Raw genomic sequence first — 13,494 nt, 5'->3', positions numbered from 1 at the left:
CATATGCAGGCATGGGTTTTCTTGCTGACTTGCACACTTAGTACAGGTTTATACACAAAAATCAATCACCCAGTCAATCAGTCACCCAGTCAGTTAGTTAGCCAAGCAGTCTTGCAGACAGCTATATCCATCACAGCTGAGTGAGGTGCAGTCTTTGGTGTGAAGGAGATTTGGTAGGAGTTCAGGATAGAGCAGGGAGGAAGTGACAAATCTGTGACGCAATGCAGCAAGCCAAGACTTTCATCATTCAAGGCCTGTTTGAGGCTGAGGCACCTTTTAGAGCATCGGACCTCATTTTTCACTCTTTGTCAGAAAAGCAATGTCCAAGATACAAACTGTCAGCTGTTTGTTATTATAGTCACGAAGGTGACCTATAAACACAGTCAATAAGAATCCACACAGAATTAAAAAGCAACTCAGAGTGATGTAGCAGAAGAAACCTATACTATGTTCCTGCAATAGAGGATGCTGCAGTTTCAGGACTGCATTTCTCAGATCCTAGTTTTCTGCGACTGTGCCACTTAGCACATTGGTTTACAGCAAAAGTGCAACTAAGGCAGTATTCCATCCAAATACTACTTTCTGTCTAAAGGCCTTTTCAGACACAACACTACAATGGCACCACTGCACTCTGAAACCCATGCTGCGTTGAGCAAAGCATGTGCACCACTCAGCGAGCTTGTTTCCGAAGTTCAACGTAATTCAACAACAGCTGCACACTGTGACAAATATCCACATGGCCAATAGAAAGGAGGCAACCAGCTAGGCATCGAAGGCAAAATGGAGGAAAAGCTGATACTGTGTTGTCTGAATTCCCTGAATTATTATACAACACAAGTTTGCATTTGTTTCGGACCTCAGGAGGAAAGCCCTATCTTGGAAATATGTTTCCAACCAAGTAGACATATCAGGTGTGATTTAACAGTCAGTAACTTGTAGGTAGGCAAAATGTGTAGTGTAGTCTATATGTTAAACATAGCTTAGGTTTGTTATATGGTTTACCGAGTGTTCCCCCTCAAAAACTTGACAAATCTATTAGTTTCTTATTGAGAATTGGTTTAGTAGGCCTAGCTGTTACCTATAGCCAAAGTAATGAGGTAAAGGGGTATAATTTTCATACAATATATTTTATTACAGAAAAGTTTTCACATTTTTCCATTTATTTATAGTTTGAGTGTAAAAGGTGATGGAAAAATCTCAGGGACAGATATATTAAGGAGAGAAAGACCATGAGAGAGAAGAAGAGTGGTGCAGGGGCAGAACAGAAGACGACATGGAAGTATTTCTCCATCGTGAGCTTTCTGGAGCCTCATGTCAGAGACAGGGCCACTTCCTCCAACATGTCCCTAGAAGAGTTCCCAGGTTTCCTCAGCACCCCTGGCTGCTCAGTCATCTTCACCTGGTACCTGTCTGAAGAACTGTCTGATCTCCCAGCTCCCTGTCTACCCCTGCACTTCTGGCCACTGACGAATCTTCTGAGACCCTGCCTGACCCTGTATCTCTGGCCCTTGATATATCCTGGGGGCCACCATCTACCCCAGTGTCCCATGTCCCTGAAGTATCCTGCACTCCATGGGTTACCCAGAGTTCACGCAAGACAAAAAAGAAAAGACAAGGACAGAATGATGTGTTTGAGTCAGGTGATGAAAGTGCTCAACCAGTCTGCGATGAGGAGGAGCTCTTTCTTATGAGTCTAGCCCCACACCTCAGAAACCTGTCACATGAAAAGAGGAGTGAAGTAAAAATAGAGTTCATGACAGCTTTATACAGGACTGAGTTTTCCTGAGAAAAAAATCCTGATAAATATACACATATCTATCACTTCCTTGACTCAGCTTTAATGCATCTTAAAAAACATATGCACACACACAAACACACACTTCTATTTCCCTAACTCTGAAAACTCACCTTAGATGTTCCTTTACACATAAAGGATAGGACAAACATCATCCAAGCAAACTAGTTCTTTATTAACAGAACTATAAGTTCATGTTTTGTGTTTTGTTTCATCTACAAAGAACTACAAAGTCTGTTGAGAAATGTTTTGGACACCCTATGCAGTGGCAGTCATAAAGCCAATCCAAATCACTTAGGAGTGGAGTATGAATGTGATACATCAGATGCAAGTATTAAACCTCTACCATCTTCAACTATAAATGTACAAAACATCTTCAAATTATTACCATTTTAGATAAGATTTTAAGACTCAGGCAGCAGGTGTGGGTCACAGAGATGACAGGTGGGCACATCAGGCTATGTTGTACTGCCAAGGAACTTTACCAGTGGCAGAGAAGAAGCTGTTGAAGGCCTCTCGTACAGCTATGGCCTCTAGGGTGGAGTTGTTCGTGCCCGCTCTCCTCACATGTTGAAGTGCAGTGATGTTCTCTTCTTCCAGTGGGACAGCAGTTTCTGGCATGGAGTTCCACACGTGGGAGTTGTGAAGGGCCACTGTTGCTTTCACAATGGCATAAAGATTCACAGGCTTCACTCCAATCACCCGGTGGTGGATCCTCCGCTGTGCAGCAATAATTCTAAAGGCATTCTCAATGACTCTCCTGGCCCATGAGAGGTGGTAGTTTAACATCTTCTTTGGTTGGGATCCAGGATTAGGCCTCAGCACATTCCTTCTTGTAGTAAAATGAGAAGACAAAGAAGGACATTAAAATATATAGAAACATCAGAATAGAATAGCAGGCCAAAAATTCCAAAATATAAACCAATAATAAAAGATTAGAAAGTTTAACATAGTGCTGCACCAAAATGTGAAAACAAGTAATCAGTAAAAAAGCAATTCTATAAAAATGTGATGCTGCAAGTGATTTAAAAAGAGAGACTATTCTTTAGTAGAAGGCTGTTCAGAGTAGAGATGTCACGAAACCCAATGCTTTGGTTCCAAGTTGATGCCAAATTCTGAAAACGTGATGCTACTTGTTTTTCTACAGCACTGTAGGTACCGGGGATGCAACTCTTCCCGAACTGACGAGGGTAGCACATACGCCTACAAGTGTTCTAGTCTGCCATTAAATGCCAAAGGAAGAAGAAGAACACCTACCTGAACAGAAGAGCAACAACAGGTGGAAGAGGGCGACAAGTGAAGCTGCAGTGACAGCTCCATCTCTACTTGTAAAGAAAAACAGTAAGAATTGTGTAAGGAAGTACTTTGCATTCGATGCAGATGATCAGGGATTAATAATTAAATTGCAAAAACCAGTATGCAAACGGTGCTATGCAACTTTTCAGACAAAAGGAGGAAACACTTCCAACTTATGCCTGGGACACACCGGATGCGTGAACCTCAGCAGGCTCTCAGGCTTGTAGCGTCCACACTGGAAGCGTGTCTACTGCGGCACTTCTGCCACTGGCAGCCCTATCTTTCTATCGTGTTCCCTGTCTATTTCTGCTGAGAACCACGCACGTCACGCGGTGAAAATAGGCGAGACCTCGAATCTCTAGATGAAGCGATGCAGCAGCCTTGCGTCTCACGCGGTCAGTACCGCTCTAACCTGTTAACATGGGCACCGAAATGAAAAGCAAGAGGTTCTGTGACGCACACGCGCTGCTCACTCATCCAGTGTGTCCCAGGGGTTAGCGACCTCAGAGACAGACATCCAAATTTATTCCAAATTCAAGGTGAGTGAGTTTCAGTTCATGTTAACGTTACATTAACAATTTATCCAAAGTGTTATCCTTATCCTGAAATAACATTACACATTACCGTTATGTTTGTTTGAGACAGCTAGCACTGCTGTGTAGCCAACTATATTTACATAGAACATTCGCAATGACTAAAGGCTAAATGCTACGTGTTTAGGCTAACGTAATGTAATCATGGCTCGTAGTAGTAGGCTACCATTCTTAAAGTTCAGTCTGTGTCATCTGTCATCAAAATATATCATATTAACATTTAAAATAAATATTTCCGGACTAATGGTCTATCACCATGTCAGTAAATTAAAACTACTGCGTGTGCAGCCTCTGCTGTTTTCTTACAGTCATCGATAACTATACCTGATGACTGAAATCTCATAATTTTCCTTTCACAGTATCAGAGAGGAGGATGTCGACCAGGAGAGGCAGGAGCAAAGTCAGCAAACACATACGCAGCCAACCATATCAGAAGCTTTTTGTAATGTTAGTAGTTATTGTTGTGAATGCTGGAAACTGAGCTTCATATTTGGAAAAAAAACCCCCATCATTTTAATAATTGCCTCCTCCTTTATGTGGACTCTTCTCACAGGCACTGATGGGTCATCCTGACCCTCATGCATTTCGAACGGTACAAGCTAAGTGTGACAGGGGAAGGACTTTTTTTTTTTTAATGGCAAAATACATCAAAATTGAGTTAGCAATCTCTCTGTGGTATAATGTAAATTGAAAATAGTAAAAAGTTATAATAGTTATTATAATAAAAAGTTATACTCACTTCATTTCATTCCAAAATAGGCTATTATTATTTAAAGCGAAGGTAAGATGGGAAATGATCAATTTATAGACATAATGTCAGTGTAGAAAGGGCTAGTTTTTGTGTTCTAGTTTGACAGATTTTTTGCAATCATAAGACGGGACGGGAAATTCGGTGCAAACTGTTTTAGTCAGAATGCAAGGGTTTAAATTCTGAGGTTGAAACCGAGTGCGGAAGTAAGAAAATCACCAGAAACTTACAGACAACACACATCCTTCAGTTGCAATGAAATGGTCCACTACTGGCGCTTGCTGCAGGTCCTTTATTTTTATCAGTGGTGATGGTGGTTCCAGGAGCCTCCTGGCCTCCTCCTCCAGGTGGCTGGGCACATCGAGGCACAGGTGTATAATGCAGTGTTTCTCTTGCTGAGCATGGTGTTTTGGGTTCCAAATTTACTTCTCCCGTAATTTCTGATCAGATAACTCTTTTCCTCCTCAACCCCTTTTGCTAAATCTTGAAATAAAATTAATTTTTATACCGTTTTGCCATCTGTAATTGCAGCAGTTATGTTTGTATGTATGGTAAGTGGCCTTGCAATGTCTTTTTGACTCGTCTCTTTCACACAAATTACTTTTATGGCCATTGTGGGCAGTCTATCATTACTGTTTGGGCCTGCAGGTCTTCCGAAACTTTTAGAAAGTGCCATTCTGAAAATATAGACACAAAAAAGACATGAGACACAAAAAATACTGTTTTCAGAGGCAAGGTAACATTGATTTAATGAAAATAATAAACCCACCAGAACATGTTTTATTTTTCCCAGTAGCCTATGAATTCAAATGTACCGATTAACCAGCTAATAAACTCTACATGAAGTCATGATGTTGCACACTCCATTACATGCACCTGTTGCTCTGGATTGTAGTCTGCCATTACACAAAAGAAATAGTGCAGTTCCGGGTCCGTGTAACTACAGTGGCAGCAGTTCGCTCAATAGGGCAGCTATGTGCAGGTACCCAAGATGTCGAAGATTTAACAACGCAGATTCCCAGTTAACAGTAACTTAAGCCTGCAAAATGACCATAAAGTTGAATCAACACTTCTCTAAGACAGCAAAAAATCTGAACAGTTTAATCTTCATGAAAGTAGGATTTATGTGTTGTATTTGAATGTATTATTTTTATTCTATTGTTAGGTTTGCCTAACTGGCAACTGAGTGTTTATGTTTCTGCATTCTTCCACCTGTGTAATTGCCTCCTAATGCATATTTCTGTAATAAGCAAAAAGTAAATTTCACCGCCAGCTGTTATATACATTATGTAGACATTTCTCTAAACCTAGACAATAAGTCACAGTAGTTTTCTCCCAAGGCCAAGTTACTGAGTCATTACTAACAACTAATGCATCTGTGAATGCTTTCATTTATGCTTTCAATAGGTTGTCAGCAATTAACTCAAATAAATCATCTCTAATTTGTGCTTTGGAGCTGGACAGTGGAAGTACTGAATGACAACAGTTAAGGTACTTTCAGAAAGGGAGCGGTTGTTGCTGTGTCTGCTACCTGGTGACACATGGTGTTGTGCATTTTGAGAGGGAAGCAGCAAGGCACAACTCTCCCACTGCAGCTAACAGCTACATTTGATCGTACTAACAACCACTACAGACTCATCACATAGCCAAAGAGTGCGCTGTTGCTGGTTAGGCATATGACACGATTTATATAGCCAATTTGGCATATTAATGCCATATGGCTCGTTTAGTGGCCCAATCTGCATTATCAAACTTTGAAGCTAATGTTGTTCCAAGACCATTTTTATTAATTAGCAAATCTACGAACATGTACCTGGTATATGACTGTTTTCTCTCTTCTCCACACATCACAGAACCAGGAACAGAGGACTCAGAGGCAGTGCAGCTACGTGACTCATTGCTGAGCGTTCAATGCTCCTCTTCAGCTGGACCCAGACAGTCTGTAAGTAGCCTACATGGTACTTTAAAATAAACTTAATGCTTGTTTACTGTTAAATTTGAATCATAAGCTGTAACAAACATTTAGGAATGCTTCCAGCAACACGTTTACTGTGTTTTCACAGTTAAGCAAATTCATTCATCTGTAAGATGTGAGTTGTGTGAGTTCTATCTTTATGAAGGTTGCAATTACCTTTGAATATTGTAAATGTTGGTCTTCTGCAACACTAGTGTAACCATTTTCTCTCCCTTTCACAAGGCTATGACAAGAGGTGAAGTTGCACACTTGTCGCAGAAGCAGTGCAGTCATCTTGAGCTGGACCCAAGCATGTTGTAGGTCAACTTTACAGCTCATGAATTATGCATACTAAAAATAGATATACTTATCAGTGATACTGATAATGTGAAAAAATGCAAATGTTCAAATGCTGCCCTTCCTTTTTTTCCTATTACACTCAAGAGTTAAATGTTGGACTCTGATTTCTGTGACATTTAAATTTAAATATGCAAAGATACAACGTGTTACTGTATGACAGCTGTCCTTACCTTTCTTATTGTTTGTGAACTAGAGCGTTCCACAACAGCCAGAAATGAAGGAGGACTTCAGCAATACTTCCCTGACACTAAGACTACACCGTAAAAATCTCTGGACATGTACCTGGTATGTTGCTTTGTTTTTTCTCTGTCACTCACAGCACTTAAGTGGTACACCATGACCCTTCAAACAGTTTATTTTCAGACAACAACCGATTGTGTTAGTCATCTGCATCATTGGTGTGACAGTTTTTTATCCTCTGCACACATCACAGAACCAGAACCACATGGACTGAGGAACAGGAACAGGGGACTCAGAGGCAGTGCATCTACATGACTCTTTGCTGAGCATTCAGGGCTCCTCATCAGCTGGACCCAGACAGTCTGTAAGTAACCTACAGGGTACTGTGAAATCGAGTTAATGCTTGTTTACTGTTCAATTTTAACTTGTTTTTTTATCCGTTTGTGATTAGGTGTGTTGTGAGGGCTGTTGTGAGGGCTGACGGTGATCTCCTGCTAATCAGCACCTTTTGGTACAGGCAGAAATTCATCCACCAGGCTGTCCAAAATGGCCTAGACCACATCTGGCACAGTGGAGATGCCCATCCAGTAACTGGAGGTAATGCTGGTGTGGGAGTCACCAGTTGCCAGGTATCTGAAATGAATGATAATGCTGTCAGTAAAAGTAAAACTGCAAAACCTCCAATCCAACTTATTTAAAATACTGTTTATCATATAGCCACCATTTTATAATCATTTATAAATCACTCACCTCTGACAAATTATCAGATGCTCTGTTGGAGAAACTGGCTCATGGTAATTTGTCTGGATCCTTGAGATCCTAGGTCCAACTTTCCCCAGCAGACTGTCAAACTGCTTCCTGCTGAGCTGAAAGTAGACCTGGAACCAGTCGCTATGGAAACAGAGCTCCTTCACAAGCCTCAACAATTCCCAAAACTGCTCTCTGGACCTGAGGGTCTCATGCACCCACAGCTTCTTCTTCCATGGTACTCCCCTTCCTCTTCTTACTAGCAGGGCTAGTGCTAACACATGTTTCTTAGCATGGGACAGATGCGTTTTCGTTACTAGCAACAACAAAATTACAAAGGTAGACGTAATGATGTAGTGATGTAGTGTTGTAACTCCCGCTAGAAGTTTTGTAAAATCCACCTTTTCTGCTCCGTCCTCCACAACTTCCCTGAACACCTAGTCAGATTTGCGCTGAACCCAGCAATGAGCACAGTGCAAATCACATTGTGTCTGAAACGGCCTTAATGACTTATAATTTTAAAAGGCTTATTTCACCCAAATACTACTTTCTGTCCAAGTACTTATAATTTTAAAGGTTTATTCCACCCACATACTACTTTCTGTCTAACAACTTTTTTTTTATTCCACCCTGTCTTGCAATTTAACTTGGTTGCTAATAGTCGCATGTTGGGAAATTTGTGTAATTAGCATAATTAGCTCATTATCAGGTAAAATAAATATGGAATAATATGCTATGGCCTTTGCAGTCACTAGATATTTTAAAGGTTGGAGAGAGGCAAGACACAAGGACGACTCTGGAGAAAGACAATTTGGAAGACTTTTCCCCTCGTCTTCCAAATCAACCCCCCCAGGCAAACTAAGTTTCTTCTCCAGTACACCTCCAACACTGAGAGCTTAACTTTTGTCCCAGTTAACTTTGGCTGAAGATATTAAGCCAAACTGGACAATATCCCTCACCAACATATCAGTATTCTGCTGACTGTTCACCACCAAATCATGACCAAATCATCTGCATAGGCTGACAGTTTTAAAGGTGCATTACAACCTGGAATAGACAGACCCTGAATGTCAGATCTAAGTTTGTGCAACAAAGGCTCAATTGCTAGAGAATACAACATGCCAGAGAGGGCATATATATTCTTTATTGTTACATTTCTCAATCACCTCATTCAAAACATCTAGAAAGACTAATTCCTCCACTCCCACAGCTGGAGCATAAATATTAATAAACACCATTTTTACATTTTCATACACTGCTCGTACTTTTAAAAGACAGCCTTTAATGACTTCAGGTTCTACAGACTGTGGAATAAAATTCCTGGAAAAAAAGATTTCCAACCCCATAACTGTTATCAGTTTTGCGATTTTTCTCCAGTCAGCCTCATTATCAGCAGCACTGTGTGTCTCTTGCACAAAAAACACATCTAACTTTTTAAGAGAACACAGCTTGAAAAGAGAGGCCCTTTTGCCATTATCCCTTGCTCCATTTAAGCTACCCATTCTAATGTCCCCCACAGTAAAGAAAAAAAGCTGTAAAACAAAAACAAAGTAGGAATAAATTGGAATGTTTACTAGACTTATTCATCGTCTCCTAACTGCTTTTTGACATTTTGAACAAGATTTTTTAGACAATAAGTCTCCTGGTCAGTGAAAGCTTTCTCCCCAAAACCATTTGGATTTCTCAGAAAAGTCTTCACTGAATCAAAGAATAGTTGTAAATCATGGAACACTTTGTCAACTTTAACATTTCTAGGTCCATTAGTGTCCTGCAGAAACGTCCTAACACTCAGAGTAGCCCACATCTGTGAGCAAGCAACCTTCACTCTTTTCTGAATGCAGACACTTCTTCTGAAGAGAAACTTTTTTCACTTTATTAGAAGACTGACACACGTCATCAGGTTTCCTCTTCTTATCCCTGTCTTTAGAAGAATCTTTGTCTACCAACATCTCACTTTCCTCCTCTAGAAAACATTCTGCCTCCTTTGTTTCAGTCTGTGTCCACTGTGTCACGGTTAATAAGTGTGTGACTATTCAATAACCTCCAAAACTTTTACTAACAGAACCTAGACCAGCACCACCTGAACCGGCAGCCTAAAGCTCAGCTTCAGTCTGTTGTGAACTATGTATTTTCCCGTAGTGAACTCTGTGTTGTTCTTCAGGATCAAAAAGACCTCCCTTCTGAAGGAAACAACATGTTTTAGGTGCAGAGATTTACAGCCCAGAGGAATCAGTTTTATTGGAGACATTAATTGTCCGTGTCTCACCAGTTCTCTCTGCAACATTTCATTGCTAATGAACGGAAGGACTATGGACAAAATGATCTTTTTTAACCAGCGGCAACACCTGAACAAAGGTGCCCTGGATCCTCAATTGCTTGTCTATCCCTCTATTAAATTCCTCTACTTCAGCATAACACACAACACAATCACAACATAATCACTGCTGGGTTAATAGAAATATTGGTAACACTTTTAAAAAAGGGTACATTAATTAACATTACTACTTCTTGGATAAGGCATTAACTAACATTAGTAAATAGTTGATAAAGATTTTATGGCATTTTGTAAAAAATATTACATTCTCTACTCTTACTTGTGATGACTGGACCAGAGAGGAAGACCTGCTCAGCCTCCTGCAAGTACAAATTCTGCAGCACAGCCAGGCCATATATGATGGCCTTCCAAAAGAAAATGATTAATCTTTAAACAACATAATTTAAATATACCATTATACCAATACAGAACAGCAAGCCATTATACACTGTTCCGTACACAAGTAGGACCATGTTAGGCATGCTGGTTAGGCACTTAGGCACTGAAAATGCAGGAGCAAGAAAATGCACAAATACATTACATAGTTAGGCTTTCCTCTACCACCGCAGATGAAGTGCAGTTCATCTGTGAAGCTCAATTGTGTTGATGTTCAATGCAGTACTACCTTCAGATAGGCAAAAATCATGTCCTGTTGTTCCTCACTGTCGTGGTAGACAGGCACCTGGGAAGAGGACTTCTGATGCAGAGTAGGGGTTTATGGCACAACTTCACCCACTTCCAAGGTGCACGGAGAAGGGAAAGAAGTCTAAAGAGGTCAAAACTCCAGCAACACTTGTAGTATATACAACAACTTTATTGTTAGACCAACGTGTTTTGGCTGGTACCTTTTGAATATTTTGTTATTTAGTATACACTCACTGGAAAGTTGGCAACCATTGCTTTGTGTATACTTCCATGTAGGAATGACGTACATGTACTCTATATAAGTGTCTTTGCCATATGGAAAAAAACAACTTTGAAAGTAGACAAAAATGTAACAGAATACAATAGCATCTGTACTCTGTTTAATTTAGGCTTAAGTCTTTTATATACATGTTACATGCATGTTGCTGAGCTGCTTCTTAAATCAATTTCATACAGGCATTCCTAATCTGCAAGAAACATTCAAAGCTCATCAGTGAACGAGCATAAAAGCAAATACAAACATGGCTTTTCCCTTTCTCATGTTTACTAACTTCCCACCACTCACATGACAATCCATGATTCTCAGCAACTCCACGCTCCAAAATTCTTCCCACATGAGACATGTGGGCCCTTCTTTCACAATAATTTCCGCCCTAGGCCGCCCCGTGTCCAGCACGTAAATGAGCTGCAAATAACAGCTATTAGTCAGATAATAGTGTGTTCTATGACAAAGAATTAATATTTGTATTAATTAGCCTACCAGTTGGTCCCAGATAGGATTCCAGTCTCTTTCCCAGGGCTTAATTGTCGCTGAATAGCTCAGGGCCACTGTCGGGGGCATTGCCTCTGCTGAAACTAAAGTAGAAAAACACAATGAAGACTATCAATGATACATGTTGGTTAATGTTTAAAAAAGCTAAACCATCAAGTAAAAGAAGTTCTTGATCTTGATACATTATGACCCTCCTGCCATACAGTTAAAAAAAATTAAGAACATGACAGGACAAGAGCACCATGACCACTGGTAGATGATCACCACAGGTTACTCAAGAATAATGGTAGTCATGTTTTGTAAGTGCTTCGAAGTGAAGATACCCATGGAGAACTCTATCAGCTGAGGGGAACTGTACCCTTGAAGTCAATTCAAAATACCATTCTGCTCACTGCAGTGTGAGCCTAAGAAAGAAACATAATAATGAAAAACCAAATGTACTGTAATAATTCAGTTGTGCATTTGGACATTTACACAGTAAAAATGATTCTCTAACAGATTATACTTCAACAGTAGCATGTTCCTTGTGGTTATGCATAAAGGGAGATCAAGGAGTATCCGGTCATTAAAATTATGTAGGTCGTCTTTCCACTCTTGGTACTGGTAGTGTGTTCCTCATTGATGGCAAGATTTACATTAGGTAGAGACATCTTGAGATCCAAAGATTCAAGAAGAATCACATTACAGTAAATCTACCACAGCAGACTGCAATAAGATATCAATAGATCAACATCACTGACCTACCTTGAACAGAACAATACGTGAGTTGGTGAGGATTTTGACCTTATTTGTAATAAGGACTGGGTCACTTGGGTACGTTGCCTGGGCAGTGCAGGCACATCATCCTCTGGAATGAGATGCCTTGGGTATTCTTTTTCCACTGATGGACCATGCCTTTCATCTTTTGGTGGATACAGTATGTCACCCAGATCAGCCTCATCATTACTGTCTTTGTCCACTGTTGATGTAGCTGTACTCAAGTATTCCACCTTAGTGCTCCAGACTTTCCTGAGCAGTTCACAGTGTGTCTGAAATAAGTGCCATTTCAAATCTATATGCACATATATATATATATATGTGTGTGTTTGTGTGTGTGTGTGTGTGTGTGTGTGTGTATATATATATATATATATGTGTGTGTGTGTGTGTGTGTATATATATATATATATATATATATATATGCACCACTATATATTTGTGTAGGCACGATCTCTTTGTCCTTGCACAAGGACAGTGCCATGAATTCTTTCTTGTATAGTACGACACCATGACTCTTTCCAATTGACTGTAATATGAAACTGTGAAACTTCACAGACATAAATTAGGACTAAGCCTAGTACTGGACCAAAGGACATTTTGAATCTTCTGTCCTGGTTTGAGCTTAATCTGTGTCCATGAAATCACTTCATATAAGCTACATACAGCACATGACAGGATCTAACAAATAGTAACATGTGGCATAGGTCTGAAGAATAGGCCTACATAATAACTGACTATTAAAAATGCTAAATATTTCATCCAACATTACAAAACAATATCAAAATGAAGAGACTGGCTGATAACAGATATTGTGAGGTAAACAGGAAGTCAGTACAGTTTAATTAAGATTATTTAAACTTAATTAAATTGGTAAAACAAGTATTAAACTAGCATTTACACTTAAGACAGTAGGCTACTGCTGATTTAATGTAGCTGACAGACACAGATCATATCAACATGCGTTTATCATTTTTTGAAGTTTAATTAATGTGCTGACTAGAATAAATTATCATTGTCAAACAACTTGGCTAACAGTTCTTTTTGCAGCAAGCTATCATAAGCTAACAGATGATTGTTTGTAGTGCCTTCAAGAAATTTATTGTAGTTAGCAACTCACGTTTCAGCTAGCTGATGTTAATTTTGCTGTCGAATTCAAGACATCAGAATTGTTTTTAACATTAAACAAATAAAACTTGATTCACATTCAGGGCGGACTGGGAAAATCATTCAGGCCAGGAAATATAGCGCAAAATATAGCCTTAGTCAGGCCACTTTTTAAGCAGGGGGTCCGGGGCTCCTCCACTAGGAAAATTTTAGTCACAAAGACTTGA

At 39.8% G+C, this 13,494-nt stretch overlaps 1 long non-coding RNA gene across 2 annotated transcripts; it reads left to right on the top strand.

Annotated features, from left to right (window-relative positions):
* The first annotated feature begins 5,017 nt into the window (after window positions 1-5,017).
* On the top strand, window positions 5,018-10,745 carry LOC121880655. 2 transcript variants are annotated; one of them, XR_006091617.1, is made up of 6 exons: window positions 5,018-6,374; window positions 6,630-6,703; window positions 6,940-7,031; window positions 7,180-7,290; window positions 7,378-7,911; window positions 10,662-10,745. It is a non-coding gene; the product is annotated as an uncharacterized LOC121880655 (long non-coding RNA). The 2 variants fall into 2 exon arrangements; XR_006091616.1 differs by lacking the exon at window positions 10,662-10,745 and having other exon boundaries at window positions 7,378-8,404.
* Window positions 10,746-13,494: the final 2,749 nt, after the last annotated feature.

This window comes from Thunnus maccoyii, chromosome 16 (genome assembly GCF_910596095.1).
Source record: "Thunnus maccoyii chromosome 16, fThuMac1.1, whole genome shotgun sequence".
NCBI lineage: Eukaryota > Metazoa > Chordata > Actinopteri > Scombriformes > Scombridae > Thunnus > Thunnus maccoyii.
Note: the sequence above shows the minus strand (reverse complement) of the source record. Positions and strands in the feature narration are given on the sequence as shown.